This window comes from Penaeus vannamei, chromosome 20 (genome assembly GCF_042767895.1).
Source record: "Penaeus vannamei isolate JL-2024 chromosome 20, ASM4276789v1, whole genome shotgun sequence".
Classification (NCBI taxonomy): Eukaryota; Metazoa; Arthropoda; class Malacostraca; order Decapoda; family Penaeidae; genus Penaeus; species Penaeus vannamei.
Genome location: NC_091568.1, coordinates 35,053,036 through 35,068,035, shown reverse-complemented (window position 1 = coordinate 35,068,035; position 15,000 = coordinate 35,053,036). Strand labels below are relative to the sequence as shown.

Sequence of the window (15,000 nt, the reverse complement as noted above, 5' to 3'; positions counted from 1 at the left end):
AGTCTCCCGAAGGAGGAGCAGCAGGGGGCCTCGCTTCTCAAAGGCCAGAGAAGGCGGAAGGATTTTTTGAGAAAGGAAAATTTGAGGAAAGGTTGGAAAAAGTAGGGGTGAAGAAGAGTTGGATAAAGAAGGAAGAGGGAAGGAAAAAGGAGAGAGAGAGAGATATATAAAATAAAATTGGAGAAGAAGAAAGGAGAGTGTCGATTTCTCCCTTCCGTGATTTTCGTTATTTTTATTTTTATGATAGAATAAAATTCTTAAAAGAGAGAGAGAGTGAAGCAAAAGCGACTCTTCGGAAGAAAAGGAGAGAGAGAAAAAGGAAAACGAAATCCCTCCCGAAAGAAAATTACTTATAGAATCAGGGAGACTCTGTGTGTTTTGTGATTGCATAGTACTGTGTGAAGGATTTATAGCACCTCCGCTTCAGCCAAATTGTTCAATAAGCACAAGGATTTATAGAAACTGCTTCTGGTGCCTTCGTCATTAAGGGTAAGTGGAAGTTGTTGGTTTAAATGGTTGATAATGGCTCCAACGGCCGTTTATGTTGTTTAACGAATGGTATTTCGTTTTATGTTTGTTTTCCCTTTTTCTTAGATCTTTGTTGAAGTCTTATGCTCTAAGGATCGTAAGTAGTAGAATAAGGATCAAATGGTCGACATATTTATCTTTTATGTTTTTTCCCACCTTACGGGCTTGGGAGATACACCTTTTCATTATACTGGATTCTTGGGTAGTGCATCTTTAAAAAAAAAATTCTCTTCCGCATTATTTCCGTTTTTCCCACGCTGTTTCCTCTTATTCGACATTTTTCGGTGTTCCAAGATAAAAGGAAAATAAGCGAATATTAGGAAAGGGGATTTCGTGAAGTTTAAAGTATAAATATGAAAATTTAGATAACTGGAAAGAGAAGGACAGGAATGGGATAGAGAAGGAAAATGAAGGCCCTGATGAGAATTATTTTTAAAAAAAGGAGAAAGGAAGAAGTGAAGGGAATAGAAAAAAATAGATGTCCGAATGTATAACAGAAGGAGAAGGAAAGCGAAAATCGTCAAGACAAACAGGAGAATAATATCAAGTTGCAGTTAACGTTTTTCCCTAGCCATCCCCTCCTACTCCGTCCGTCTGCTGCTGCTGCTGCTCCTCTTCCTCCTTCTCCTTTTTCTCCTTCTCCTCCTCCTCCTACTCCACTTCCACTTCTTCTTCCTCCTCCATCTCCTCTTTCTCCTCCACCTCCTCTTCTCCATCCTCCTTGTCCCTCTCCTCCTCTTCTTCCTTATTCGTATCATTTTTCCTTTTCTTCTTCATCTTCTATGCTTTCAAACTTAAGTTACGTAACGCTGGATCATTGGCCGACAGTCCAAGAAAAGTGTAAGACAATATTAATGTTAGAAGAGAGAGAAAAGTAATATGGTAGAAATTATTAAAGAGATGAAAGGGAGGAGAGAAGGAGAGAGGGTGAGAGAGAGAAGATAAGGTGTGTGTGAGAGAGAAGGTGAGAGGGCGAGAGAGAGAGGAGGAGAGAGGTTGGGGAGAGCAGAGAGGTTGAGAGAGTGGAGAGAGAGAGAGAAGGAGAGAGGGTGAGAGAGAAGGAGAGAGGGTGAGAGAGAAGGAGAGAGGGTGAGAGAGAAAGGAGAGAGGCTGAGGGAGAGCAGAGAAGTTGAGAGAGGGTGTGAGAGAGAGAGAGATGTAAATAGATGAATAGGCAGATAGATAGACGGATAGACAGGTAGATAGACAAGCATATATATATATATATATATATATATATATATATATATATATATATATATATATATATATATATGTGTGTGTGTGTGTGTGTGTGTGTGTGTGTGTGTGCGCGTGTGTGTATATTATCTATCTATCTATCAGTTCTATATGTCTGAAGAAGTAGTAGAAGAAGAGAGAATGGAAAACGTCATAAGATGGAAAGGAAAGGAGTCGGAAGATGGAAGAGAAGCAGAGAAAAAGAATAAGTGGAAATTAGAATAAAAGTGAGATGGAGGAAGAATGAAGATATGATAGAAGAAGAGGGAGGAGGAAGAGGATAAAGACAAACAAAAGAAAAAAGAAGACAGAGGAAAAACACGAGAATGCGTTGTAGGAGGGGGAGATAAGGAGGAAGAGAGAGAGATAGAGGAAAAATCAAATAATTAGTACAAAGGAAGAAAATTTGAAGAAAATTCAAGAGAAGGTAGGAAGGAGAGACGGAGGATAAAAAAAAAAGAGAAAGGGGGGAAGAAGGCCACGTGGAGGTAAAGGAAGAGGAGGAGGAGAAGAGAAAGACAAATGGGAATAAGAAAAAAAGGAGAAAAAGAAAATAGAAAATCACTAGAATGGATAAATAAAGGGGAAAGGGAGATAAAGGAAGAGACAATAATGAGAGCCACAAGAAGATAAAAGAATAGGAAGAGGAGAGTAGAAAGAAAAACCGGAAAAAAGAAAGAGGAAGAGCAAGGAAAAGGGAATAGAATATATTAGGAGAAAGACAAATAAGGAGAAAAGATGGAAAAGATAGTTCTAGAAACTTAGAGATAAAGAAAGAAGAGAACAGACAGATAAAAGGGAATGAAGGGAAGCGGAGAAATTAAAGCATTTAGAACAAATACAGATTTGGAGAAAGGAGATAAGAGAAACAGACTGATGAAGAGGAAGAAGGGAAACGAAGAAAAGAAAGCCGTTTGGACAAATACAAAAAGGAGAAAAGGGGGAAGGGAAAGAGACAATAATAACAGTCAGATATCAAGAAAAGTGAAGAGAAACACGAATAAAGAGGATGAAGGGAAACGAAGAAATAGAATAAAAGAATTAGAACAAACATAGAAATTGAGAAAAGGGGGGAGAGAAAGGGACACAAACAACACCCAGATAAAAGAAGAAAGAAGAGAGATAAAGAAAGAATAATAATAATAAAAAAAACAGACAAATGAACAGGGAGCATCCACAGGAGAAAAAAATTGAGAACAAAAATAAGAGAAAGAAAAAAAGCAACAACAATAATAACGGACATGAGGAGGTGGAGGAGTGCGGTGACAAACAGCTGATCTCGCCCCGCCGTGGCCATGGGGCGTGGTTCTCGTCTCGGAATACCTGGGTCCTTTGGCCTCTTGGGGTCTTGGGGTCTTGGGCCTCCTCTTTCGCTTCCTCTCTTGGGGTCTTTGTGTGTCTATGGGGGGGGCGGAAGGGGGGGGGAGGGGGGAGAGGGGGTCTTCTTTTGTAATTTAGTTGTTTTTTTATTTGTATCTTATTTTTTTGTATTTGTTATTATTATTTGTGTGTGTTGATTTTCCTTTTTTTTTGTATTTTTAAGGGGGAGGGGTTGGGGTGGAGTAGGGAGGCTTTCTGCATCATTCCTGTGTTTTGGAATTTTGAGTGGGTATACTTTCAGTATTCTCTCTCTCTCTCTCTCTCACTCTCTCTCTCTCTCTCTCTCTCTCTCTCTCTCTCTCTCTCTCTCTCTTTCCTCTCTCTCTCTCTCTCTCTCTCTCTCTCTCTCTCTCTCTCTCTCTCTCTCTCACACACACACACACACACACACACACACACACACACACACACACACACACACACACACACACACACACACACACCAACACACACACACACACACACATACTATTTCTCTCCCTCTCTCCACCACCACCATCCTCATCATCATTTTCTTCTCCTTCTCCTTCTTCTTCTTCTTCTTCTTCTTCTTCTTCTATCATTTCTTATTACCAAAAGCAGAAGCTAAGAAAGAAATGAACATTAGATGAAATGTATGATATATGGAATTAAATAAAGTCCAGATGTTTTGAATTATGAGAAAGTCAGAGAGCGAGCGAACGTGAGAGAATTCTTTCATCTGTCTGTCTGTCTGTCACATTTATGCTTTTTTTTTTTTTTTTTTTTTTTTGTCTTTTATTTTGTCTTTCTTTATCTTTTATTTTCGTACTGTCTTTTCTTTTCCATTTTATCTACATTTTTTTCGTTTATCTAATAATTTCCTTTTGGTTCGAACGTATTTCAATGATAGAATGAGGGAAGAGATGAGAGGTGAGGAGACGAGAGGAGGGGGAAGAGGAGGGGGGGGGGTATAAGGTGTTACTATGGCTTTTAAGCAATACGCCCTGTCATGTTAAGAATGGGAAACATTATCTTTTCTTTCCCTTTCTCTTTCTTTTAAAACATTCGACATTCTTCTGTGTCCTCATTCTAACTCATTCTCTTTGCTCCCTGTCTGCTGACTATCGACCTCAAAGAAGCTATTTACTCAAGATCACCCTTTGCACTCCCTTTCTCTCCCTCCCTGTGTGTGTGTGTTTGTTTGTGTGTGTGCGTTTTTTTCTTGTGTGTGTGTGTGTGTGGGCGTTTTTTCTTGTGTATGTGTGCGGTTTTTCTCGTGTGGGTGTGCGGTTTTTCTTGTGTGTGTGTGTGTGTGTGTGTGTGTGTGTGTGCGTTTTTTTTTCTTGTGTATGTGTGTGCGTTTTTTTTCTTGTGTGTGTGTGTTTTTTTCTTGTGTGTGTGTGTGCGTTTTTTCTTGTGTACGCGTGTCTGCCTTTTTTAATTGTGTGTGTGTGTGTATGTGTGTGTGTGTGTGTCCGTGCCCTTGTGTTTATGACCATCGGTAGTTGCTTTTTTTCCTTCTTGTTAGTTTGCCTAAAACGTTTATTCATATTTAGTGAGCCGTTTTACAAAGTTTATTATCACCTTATTTATTTTCCTTCGAGTTTATATTGTTTTCCTTTTGCTTTTTACGCCTTTTCTTAAACGCGTTTTCACATCGGAGTGTTTTTATTCCATTGATTGGTATCACAAGAATAAAGAATAAGTAAAGACAAAATGAAAACGGTTTTCTTTTATTTTTTATCTTTTTATTTATTCATTTATTTATTTTATCAAATATTTCTTCTTAATTATCTTCGTTTCATTCATAAACATCTGCTTGACATATCGATATTTTTATATATATTTGGTATAAAAATTACCTTTTTATTATTTATTTTCTACTTACTGCATTTGATTGCTTATTTCTTATTCTTTATTTAGGTTATCCCTTATTACCATCTTGTTGCTTTGTTCTTATATCTATTTATTTAAGCTATTTGATCAATTATTTACTTTGTAATTACTTATTATTACTTAATTTCAGTAATCAATATTATTATAGGTCACTTTTTTAACGCTACGCTTATCTACATTTTCATCATTCTTTCTTTTTTTTCTCTTCTTCATTAAAATTTCCGTCTAATATTTCCTTGAAGTCACAAACCGAGTGTCATGTCACACTTCCCCACTCCCCCCCCCTTCCTCTCCCCAATACCCTCCCCCCCTTCCAACTTCCTCTCCCCATCCCCCCTCTCTCATTTCACTTCCCCCTCTGTCTCTCCTCTCCCCTCCCCTTCCCTCCCTATCCCCTCCCCTCCCCCTCCCTATCCCATCCCCCCTACCCCCTCCTCTCCCCCCTCCCCTCTCCCCAGGGGTCCGATATTCCAGCCATAAATTAGTCGTTAAAGGGGGGGTGGGGGTTGAGGTGGGAGGGGATGGGGGGGGTGGAGGGGGGGAGGGTAGAGGAGAGAGAGATAGAAGGGGGGGAGGGGGGGGAAGGGGTAAGTGAACTCTTGGACAGAAGCCATTTAACATGAGTCGATTTTTTTTTCTGTCTAGCTCTCTCTCTCTCTCTCTCTCTCTCTCTCTCTCTCTCTCTCTCTCTCTCTCTCTCTCTCTCTCTCTCTCTCTCTCTCTCTCTCTCTCTCTCTCTCTCTACCTCTTTGTCTGTCTGTCTCTCTTTCTCTCTCTCTCTCTCTCTCTCTCTCTCTCTCTCTCTCTCTCTCTCTCTCTCTCTCTCTCTCTCTGTCTATCTGTCTGCCTCTCTCTCTCTCTCTCTCGCTTTCTCTGTCTATCTGTCTGTCTGTCTGTCTGTCTCTCTCTCTCTCTCTCTTACATAAACATACATACACATACACACACATACGCACACGGAAGTACACACATACGTACAAGAAGGATTTCCGAATCACCAAAAATCAATAATACAAGGGAAAAAAATCCGCTAAAAAGATTAAAGAAAGAAGGAATAACACCAATCAAGAAATTGAAAAACAGGAAAGAAAAAAAAATGACGATAAAAAAATGCAAAAAAAGATGCTCAAATGTCACTTTTTCCGGTTTGTTTATTCTTTTTTCTTTCTTTTTTTCTTTGATGCTTATTTATTCTCTTCTTGAGTCTTTCCATCATTCCATGCTTATGTTTATGGAGAGAGAAAGTAGAGAAAGAGAAAGGAAGAGAAAAAAAACAAAAAAAGAGAGAGAGAAAAATAAAGAGAAAAAAGAGAGAGAGAAAAAAAAAGAAAAGAGATAGAGAAAGAAAGAAAAGAGAGAGAGAAAGAAAGAGATAGAGAAAGAAAAAAAAGAGAAAGAAAGATAGAAAGAGCAAAGAAAGAGAGAGAGAGAGAGGAGAGGCCTCACCCCTAAGTATAAATATCTCACCTCTTCACGCAGGACAGCGGCCAGTATCTTTATCCATCCTTGAGCGGGTCACTGATCTTGTGCTCGGATATCTCGCCCTTCCTCTTTCGCTCTCTCTCTCTCTCACTCTTTTTCTCTGTGTATCTGTCTCTCTCTTTCTTTCTGTCTCACTCTGTCTGTCTCTGTCTCTCTCTCTCTTTCTTTCTCTCTCTGTCTGTCTCTCTCTCTCTCTCTCTCTCTCTCTCTCTCTCTCTCTCTCTCTCTCTCTCTCTCTCTCTCTCTCTCTCTCTTTTCCTCTGTGTATCTCTGTCCCTGTCTCTCTTCTCTCTGTCTGTCTGTATGTCTGTCCATGTCTCTGTCTATCTCTATCTCTCTTTCTGTCTGTCTTTCTCTGTCTGTCTTTTTCTGTCTGTCTGTTTCTGTCTCTCTCTTTCTGTCTGTCTTTCTGTCTCATTCTCTCTCTCTCTCTCTCTCTCTCTCTCTCTCTCTCTCTCTCTCTCTCTCTCTCTCTCTCTCTCTCTCTCTCTCTCATCTCTCTCTATCTCTCTCTCTCTCTCTCTCTCTCTCTTTCTCACCTTCTCTCTCTCTCTCTCTCTCTCTCTCTCTCTCTCTCTCTCTCTCTCTCTCTCTCTCTCTCTCTCTCTCTCTCTCTCTCTCTCTCTCTCTCTCTATTTCTTTCTCTCTCTCCCTGCTCCCTCTCTCTCTTATTTCTCTCTCTCTCGCTCGCTCTCTCTCTCTCTCTCTCTCTCTCTCTCTCTGTCTCTCTCTCTCTCTCTCTCTCTCTCTCTCTCTCTCTCTCTCTCTCTCTCTCTCTCTTTCGATCGCTCTCTCTCTCTCTCTCTCTCTCTCTGTCTCTGTCTCTCTCTCTCGTCTCTTTGTTTCTCTGTCTCTCTCTCTCTCTCTCTCTCTCCGTCTCTCTCTCTTTCTCTCTCTCTGTCTCTCTCTATATATATATTTGTCTCTGTCTCTCTCTCTCTCTCTCTCTCTCTCTCTCTCTTCTCTCTCTCTCTCTCTCTCTCTCTCTCTCTCTCTCTCTCTCTCTCTCTCTCTCTCTATATATATATATATATATATATATATATATATATATATATATATATATATATATATTTTTTTTTTTTTTTTTTTCTCATAAATATATATATATATATATATATATATATATATATATATATATATATATATATATATATATATATATATGTGTGTGTGTGTGTGTGTGTGTGTGTGTGTGTGTGTGTGTGTTTGTACGTGTGTGTGCATACGCGCACGTGTGTTCGCCATGCACAGTATATATATATAGTAAAAGTAGTAAATGCGTGCGTGCTTTTGTATATGTACATGACCTACATAAAATAAACAAGCACAGACCCCCCCCCATTCCCTCTCTCCTCACAAAATATACACACTCATATCCACATAAACCTACATACGAGGTTGCCTGTACACGCACATGCGGCTCTGTGCATGTATGTATGTACACATTTACCTATCTTTCTGTGCACTGTCTATTATCCTACGTGTGTATTATCACCATGAGCCTGTATGTACGTGTGTGTTATCCTCATGAGCGTGTATGTACGTGTGTGTTATCCTCATGAGCGTGTATGTACGTGTGTGTTATCCTCATGAGCCTGTATGTACGTGTGTGTTATCCTTATGATTCCCGTATGTACGTGTGTGTTATCCTCATGAGCCTGTATGTACGTGTGTATTATCCTCATGAGCCTATATGTACGTGTGTGTTATCCTCATGAGCGTGCATGGACGTGTATGTTATCCTCATGAGCCTGTATGTACGTGTGTGTTATCCCCATATGCCTGTATGTACGTGTGCGTTATCCCCATGAGTCCTGTATGTACGTATGTGTACGTGTGTGCGTGTCCGTCTGTCGGGTTGTCGCGTGTGCACCTTTTCCCTTCTCCCACGGCCCCTGGGCTATATAAAGCCTTGTTCATGCTGTTTATCGGTACGGCGGCAAGGAGTGGTGCCAGCCCGCCTCCTCCTCCTCCTCCTCCTCCTCCTCCTTCTCTTCCTACTTCTCTTCTTCTTCTTCTTTTGCTTCTGCTTCTATTCCATCTTTCGTTTCCTCCTCCTTCTCTTCTTCTTCTGCTTCTTTTTCTTCTTTTGCTTTTGCTTCTGTTTCTTCTTTCGTTTTCTCCTCCTTCTTCTTCTTCTTCTGCTTCCTTTTCTTCTTTTGCTTCTGCTTCTGCTTCTTCTCCTTTTTCTTCTTTCGTTTTCTCTTCCTCCTTATTCGTCTCTTCATGTTTCTTTTCTTCTTCTTTGATTTCCTTATTTATCTTGTTCTTCTCTTCCTACCCTCCTCGTCTTCTTCTTCCTCCTCCTTTTTCTAATACTCCTCCTTCTCTTCCTCCTCCGCTTTCTTTTCCTCTCCTTTTTTTCTGTTCCTGTTCCTCCTCCCTCTCCTCCTCCTCCCTTTTCTTCTTCTCCCACTTTTCCCACTCCTCTTCCTCATTCTCCTTCTCCTCCTCCCTTTTCTTCTCCCACTTTTCCCACTAAAGAAGTTTCCTCAATTTTTCCTTTTTTTTTTTTTTTTTTTGTGAAGCCTATAAGGATATATCTTCGGTAGGGCTTCGGATATATCATGCGGCTTATCATGCAGGTATATTAAGGTAGAGGCTTATGCAGGTATATTAAGGTATAGGCTTATGCAGGTATATTAAGGTAAAGGCTTATGCAGGTATATTAAGGTAGAGGCTCATCATGCAGGTATATTAAGGTAAAGGCTTATGCAGGTATATCAAGGTAGAGGCTCATCATGCAGGTATATTAAGGTAAAGGCTTATGCAGGTATATTAAGGTAGAGGCTCATCATGGGTGGTATGAAAGGTAAAGGCTTGGTGCAGGTATATCAAGGTAGAGGCTCATCATGCAGGTATATTAAGGTAAAGGCTTATGCAGGTATATTAAGGTAGAGGCTCATCATGCAAGTATATTAAGGTAGAGGCTTATCATGCAGGTATATTAAGGTAAAGGCTTATACAGGTATATTAGGGTAGAGGCTTATCATACAGGTATATTTTGGTAGAGCTAATTAATATATTTATAGGAATGAATTATGTGATTTTTTTTTTGGGGGGGGGGAGGGGAAGGTCCGATGTCAAGTGGATAAAAAAAGTGGAAAATAAAAAGAAGGAAATGAAAATGGAAGAATAAAAGGAAAAAAAACGAATAGAAAAAATAGTAAAGGAAGGAACAGTAGCAGTAGAAGAAAAAGAACGAAATAGACAGGGAAGGGGATGAAAAAGAAGAAGAAGAAAGAAGGAGAAACAGAAGCAGCAAAAGAAGTAGCAGAAGAAAAGAGCAGAAGAAGGAGAAGAAGAAAGAAGAAGGAGAAAAGGGAAGAAATAGAAAGAAGAAGCAAAGAAAGTAGAAGAAAGAAGAAAAAGAATGTGAAGAAGCAAAAAGAAGGAAGAAAAATGAACCGGAGAAGAAGAAGAAGAAAAAAGAAGAACAAGAACAAGACACAAACAAGAACAAGTACAAGAACACGCTACAGAGAACGAGACGCGAGAGGGAGAGACACCGGCGACTGACAGACAACAAATGACCGAGGAAAGATTAGCCTCCGCGGCCGATTTCACTCCGTTTAAGCTACGACTCGTATGCTAATCTTCGCGGAGGGATTGGGAACGTCTTGAGGGGGGAGAGGAGGTGGGGGGGGAGGAGAACGGGATGGGTCCTTCGGTCGTTGGATGGTGGGGGTCGTTGTAAGGAGGGGGTCGTTGTATGGAGGGGGTCGTTGTAAGGAGGGGTTCGTTGTAAGGAGGGGGTTCGTTGTATGGAGGGGGGTCGTTGTAAGGAGGGGTGGTCGTTGTATGGAGGGGGGTCGTTGTAAGGAGGGGGTCGTTGTAAGGAGGGGGTTCGTTGTAAGGAGGGGGTTCGTTGTATGGAGGGGGTCGTTGTAAGGAGGGGTTCGTTGTAAGGAGGGGGTCGTTGTAAGGAGGGGTTCGTTGTAAGGAGGGTCGTTGTAAGGAGGGGGTTCGTCGTATGGAGGGGGTTCGTTGTATGGAGGGGGTTGTTGTATGGAGGGGGTCGCTGTAAGGAGGGGGGGGTCGTTGTATGGAGGGGACATGTTTTTACTGTTTTTAAAGATTTGCTGAACTCCTTATCATCGCCTGTTACCATTATCATCATTATCAAAATCATCATCAGTATCATTATCATTATTATCATAATTATTATCATCATAATTACTTTTTCCATTATTATCATTGTTAGAATAATTATCATCATCATTGATGTTATTATCACTGTCATTACTTTTATCATTATCATTACCGTTATTATTATCACTGTTATCATCATCATCATCATCATCATTATATTTATCATGCTTATCAAGTTATTCTTACCATCATGATTGTAATCGTTCATTATGGTCAAGTGAATTCATTCGCCTAATGTCTAAATCTTATCGAGGGAATATCTGGAATTATGAATGCACAAGGAAAATTGTTGTCATTGTGTTTGTACAGTGTGCATTTGTGTAGAATATATTGCGTTTATCATTTCACATTTCTTGTATGCGATTTATTTATTATTATTATTATTATTTATTTATATATTTATTTATTTGAAACATCCTCTCCCTCCTCTTCTTCCTTCTTCCTCTCCTCCTCCTCCTTCCCTCCTCCTCCTCCCCCTCCCCCTCCCTTTCCCCCTCCTCCTCCTCCCCCTCTTCCCCTCCTCCTCTTCCTCCTCCCACCTCCCACCCCCCTCCTCCTCCTCCTTCCCAGCCCCTCTTCCCCCACCTTGTAAGATGGTAATCACGCCATGAATGATGTACAAGTTCAGGGGAGCGAGTGGTCCCTCTTCCCCCTGTCTCTATTTAGCGTGAAAACGTGTTCAAGCAACTCCAGATGACAGAAAGGTTAAGGGAAGAGGGGAGAGAAAGAGGGAGAGAGAGAATGGAGGGGAGGGGGAGAGGGTGAGGGAGAGAATGGAGGAAGGGTGGGAGAGAGAGAGGGATGTGTGGAAAGAAGGAACCGGGAGGTGAGAACGAGAACAGAGAGAGAGAGAGAGAGAGAGAGAGAGAGAGAGAGAGAGAGAGAGAGAGAGAGAGAGAGAGAGAGAGAGAGAAGAAAAAAGAAAAGGGAAAGAAATAAGAAAGAAAGAAAGAAAGAGACAAGCAATCATCCATCCACCCAATCAACAACAAACAAACAAACACATACAAAAACAAGAAAAACAAAGACACACAAAAAAACACAAGAAAACAAAAAGAAAAAAAATACCAAAAACGGAAGCAATTTCCAGACGAGAGAGGAAGAAGGAAGAGCGAGAGGAGGAGAACCAGACACTCAGGGATATTTTAGGCCTCCTTAAGATCTTTCAGGAGGAGACCCGCATTTTTAAGGGTGCCGAAGGAATTTGCGAAGGAGGAAGGGGAAAGAAGGGGAGAGGAAGAAGGGGGAAATGTGATAACGCTCGCACTCTCGCTCCTAGAAAGAGGGGAGTGGGGGGGGAGGGGAAGGGGGGGGGGGAATAGGGCACTGTTATTATCGTTATTATTATTATCAATATTATTGTTATTGTTTTTGTTGTTGCTGTCATTATCATCAGCAGTTTTATCATTATTGCTATTATCATTATTAGGATTATTGTTGCTATCCTTAATATTATTATCATTATTCTTATCAATACTATTATCATTGTTAGTTCTATCATTACTATTGTCATTATCACCATTATGATCATCATAAGCATCGTTATCATCGTTAATGTGATTGTCATCATCATTGTTATCATCATTAGTAGTAGTAGTACAGTTTTTATTGCTATTATTATATTGCCATTGTCATTATCATTATTACTGTTCTCATCCTCACTATCATTATTATTATCATTGTTACTACTATCTTCATAATCATTATTATCATTGTTATTATAATTATTATTATCATCATCCTTATTGATATCATTATCTGATTATCATTATCAATGTTATTATTATCATGATTAGTATTATCATCATTGTTAGCATTATTATCATTACCATTATCATCATTGTAATCATTATTAATGTTATCACTATTCCTATTGTTATTGATTTTGCTGTTGTCATTATTGTCATTCCTAGCATCATTATCACCATTATTACTTTCATCATTATGTCATTGTTCCTGTTATAATCAATATTATTACTATTATTATTATTATCATTGTTATTATCATCATCACCATTATTGTTGATGTTGTTATTAGTGTTATTATTATTTCCAATATCATTATTATCATTATCACTTTTATTGTTATTATTGTCATCATCATTACCATTATTGTCTTTGCTATTTTTGTTCTTGTTATTATCATTGATAGTATAATCATCACAACCAGTGTCATTATTATCATAATTTCCCTCACCATTACCACTACCATCGTCATTATCATCATCACCTCTAATATCATTTTCAAAGAGCAAAGCAAATTGAGGCAGAAATGTACCCGGGTGACAATGCTACACCACAAGGGGGGTAGGGGAGGGGGGTTAAGGGGGAGAGAGGGGAAAGGAGGGGGAGGGGAGGGAGGGAGGGTATTTTGGCAATACTTTATCCCCCCTCCCTCCTCCCTCCTCAACCTCCCCCCCCCCCATGTCAGCAGAGAATGCATGGCTGCTTTTAATTGCTTGGTCAAGGCAAGATCATTGTACTCAGGGAAGGAGTTAAAAGGGAGATGAAGGAGATGGAGGAGGAGGAGGAGGAGAAAGAGGAAGAAGGGAGAATAAGAAGAGGAGGGGGAGTAGCGGTAGGAGGGAAGCTAAAAGGGAGATGGAGATGGAGGAGAAGGGAAAAGGAAGAGGAGGGAGGAGAGATGGAGTAGGAAGGAGAGGAGGGGGAAATGGAGGAGGAAAAAAAGGATAGTAAAAAGATAGTAAAGAAATGCGATAAGGACTGATAAACAAGAAACAAAGAGAAAAGAAAAAAAGAATGATAACAAGAACACAGATAAGAGAAAGCATTTTTTTTTCACTTCTGTGAGAAGGGGCCGGAGACTAGGTGGGGGATGGGGGTGGGGGTGGAGGAAGGAGTCTGTGAGGGGGAGGAAGGAGTCTGTGGGGGGGGGAGGAAGGAGTCTGTGGGGGGGGGGAGGAAGGAGTCTGTGGGGGGGGGGGGAGGAAGGAGTCTGTGAGTCTGTGGAGGAAGGAGTCTGTGAGGGGGGTGGAGGAAGGAGTCTGTGGGGGGTGGAGGAAGGAGTCTGTGTGGGGGTGGGGGTGGAGGAAGGAGTCTGTGAGGGGGAGGAAGGAGTCTGTGGGGGTGGAGGAAGGAGTCTGAGTCTGTGGAGGAAGGAGTCTGAGGGGGTGGGGGTGGAGGAAGGAGTCTGTGAGGGGGGTGGAGGAAGGAGTCTGTGGGGGGGGGGTGGAGGAAGGAGTCTGTGTGGGGGTGGGGGGAGGAAGGAGTCTGGGGGTGGAGGAAGGAGTCTGTGGAGGTGGATGAAGGAGTCTGTGAGGGGGGTGGAGGAAGGAGTCTGTGGGGGGTGGAGGAAGGAGTCTGTGAGGGGGTGGGGGTGGAGGAAGGAGTCTGTGAGGGGGGGAGGAAGGAGTCTGTGGGGGGTGGAGGAAGGAGTCTGTGGGGTGGAGGAAGGAGTCTGTGAGGGGGTGGAGGAAGGAGTCTGTGGGGGGGTGGGGTGGAGGAAGGAGTCTGTGGGGGTGGGGTGGAGGAAGGAGTCTGTGAGGGGTGGAGGAAGGAGTCTGTGGGGTGGGAGGAAGGGGGAGTCTGTGGAGGAAGGAGTCTGTGAGGGGGGGTGGAGGAAGGAGTCTGTGGGGGTGGGGGTGGAGGAAGGAGTCTGTGGGGGGGTGGGGGTGAGGAAGGAGTCTGTGAGGGGGGAGGAAGGAGTCTGTGAGTCTGGTGGAGGAAGGAGTCTGTGAGGGGGTGGAGGAAGGGAGTCTGTGGGGGGTGGAGGAAGGAGTCTGTGGGGGGTGGAGGAAGGAGTCTGTGTGGGGGGTGGAGGAAGGAGTCTGTGGGGGGGGAGGAAGGAGTCTGTGAGGGGGTGGGGGTTGGAGGAAGGAGTCTGTGGAGGGGGAGGAAGGAGTCTGTGAGTCTGTGGAGGGGTGGAGGAAGGAGTCTGTGGGGGTGGAGGAAGGAGTCTTGTGGGGGGGGAGGAAGGAGTCTGTGGGGAGGTGGAGGAAGGAGTCTGTGGAGGGGGGGGAGGAGGAAGGAGTCTGTAGGGGGGGTGGGGTGGAGGAAGGAGTCTGTGAGGGGGGAGGGGGGAGGAGGAGGGGAGGGGGAGCTTTAAAACCAAGGGAGTTGAGGCTTTAGTGAGCTCGCCTCCGAAGCACCATTGCGTCCAAGAGAAGCAGTCGAGCTCAACCCCGAGATCTAATTTGCATAATGCCAAACCTCGTATTCCTTCACAAAAAGAGAGAAGGAGGGGGAGGGAGAGAGAACGAAAGAGAGGGGGGAGGGAGAGAGAACGAAAGAGAGAGGGGGGAGAGAGAGAGAGAGAGAGAGAGAGAGAGAGAGAGAGAGAGAGAGAGAGAGAGAGAGAAAGAAAGAAAGAGAGAGAGAACGAAAGAGAGAGAGAGGGGG

General features: G+C 42.3%; 1 protein-coding gene across 1 annotated transcript in view; it reads left to right on the top strand.

Annotated features, from left to right (window-relative positions):
• Positions 1 to 15,000, top strand: part of LOC138865203 (mediator of RNA polymerase II transcription subunit 15-like) — a 59,480-nt gene that overhangs the window by 313 nt on the left and 44,167 nt on the right. The window contains exon 1 of the mRNA XM_070134598.1: positions 1 to 489. This exon is cut by the window's left edge and continues 313 nt beyond it. The gene's annotated coding sequence lies outside the window, so the exon portion shown is untranslated. The remainder of the gene's footprint in view (positions 490 to 15,000) is intronic.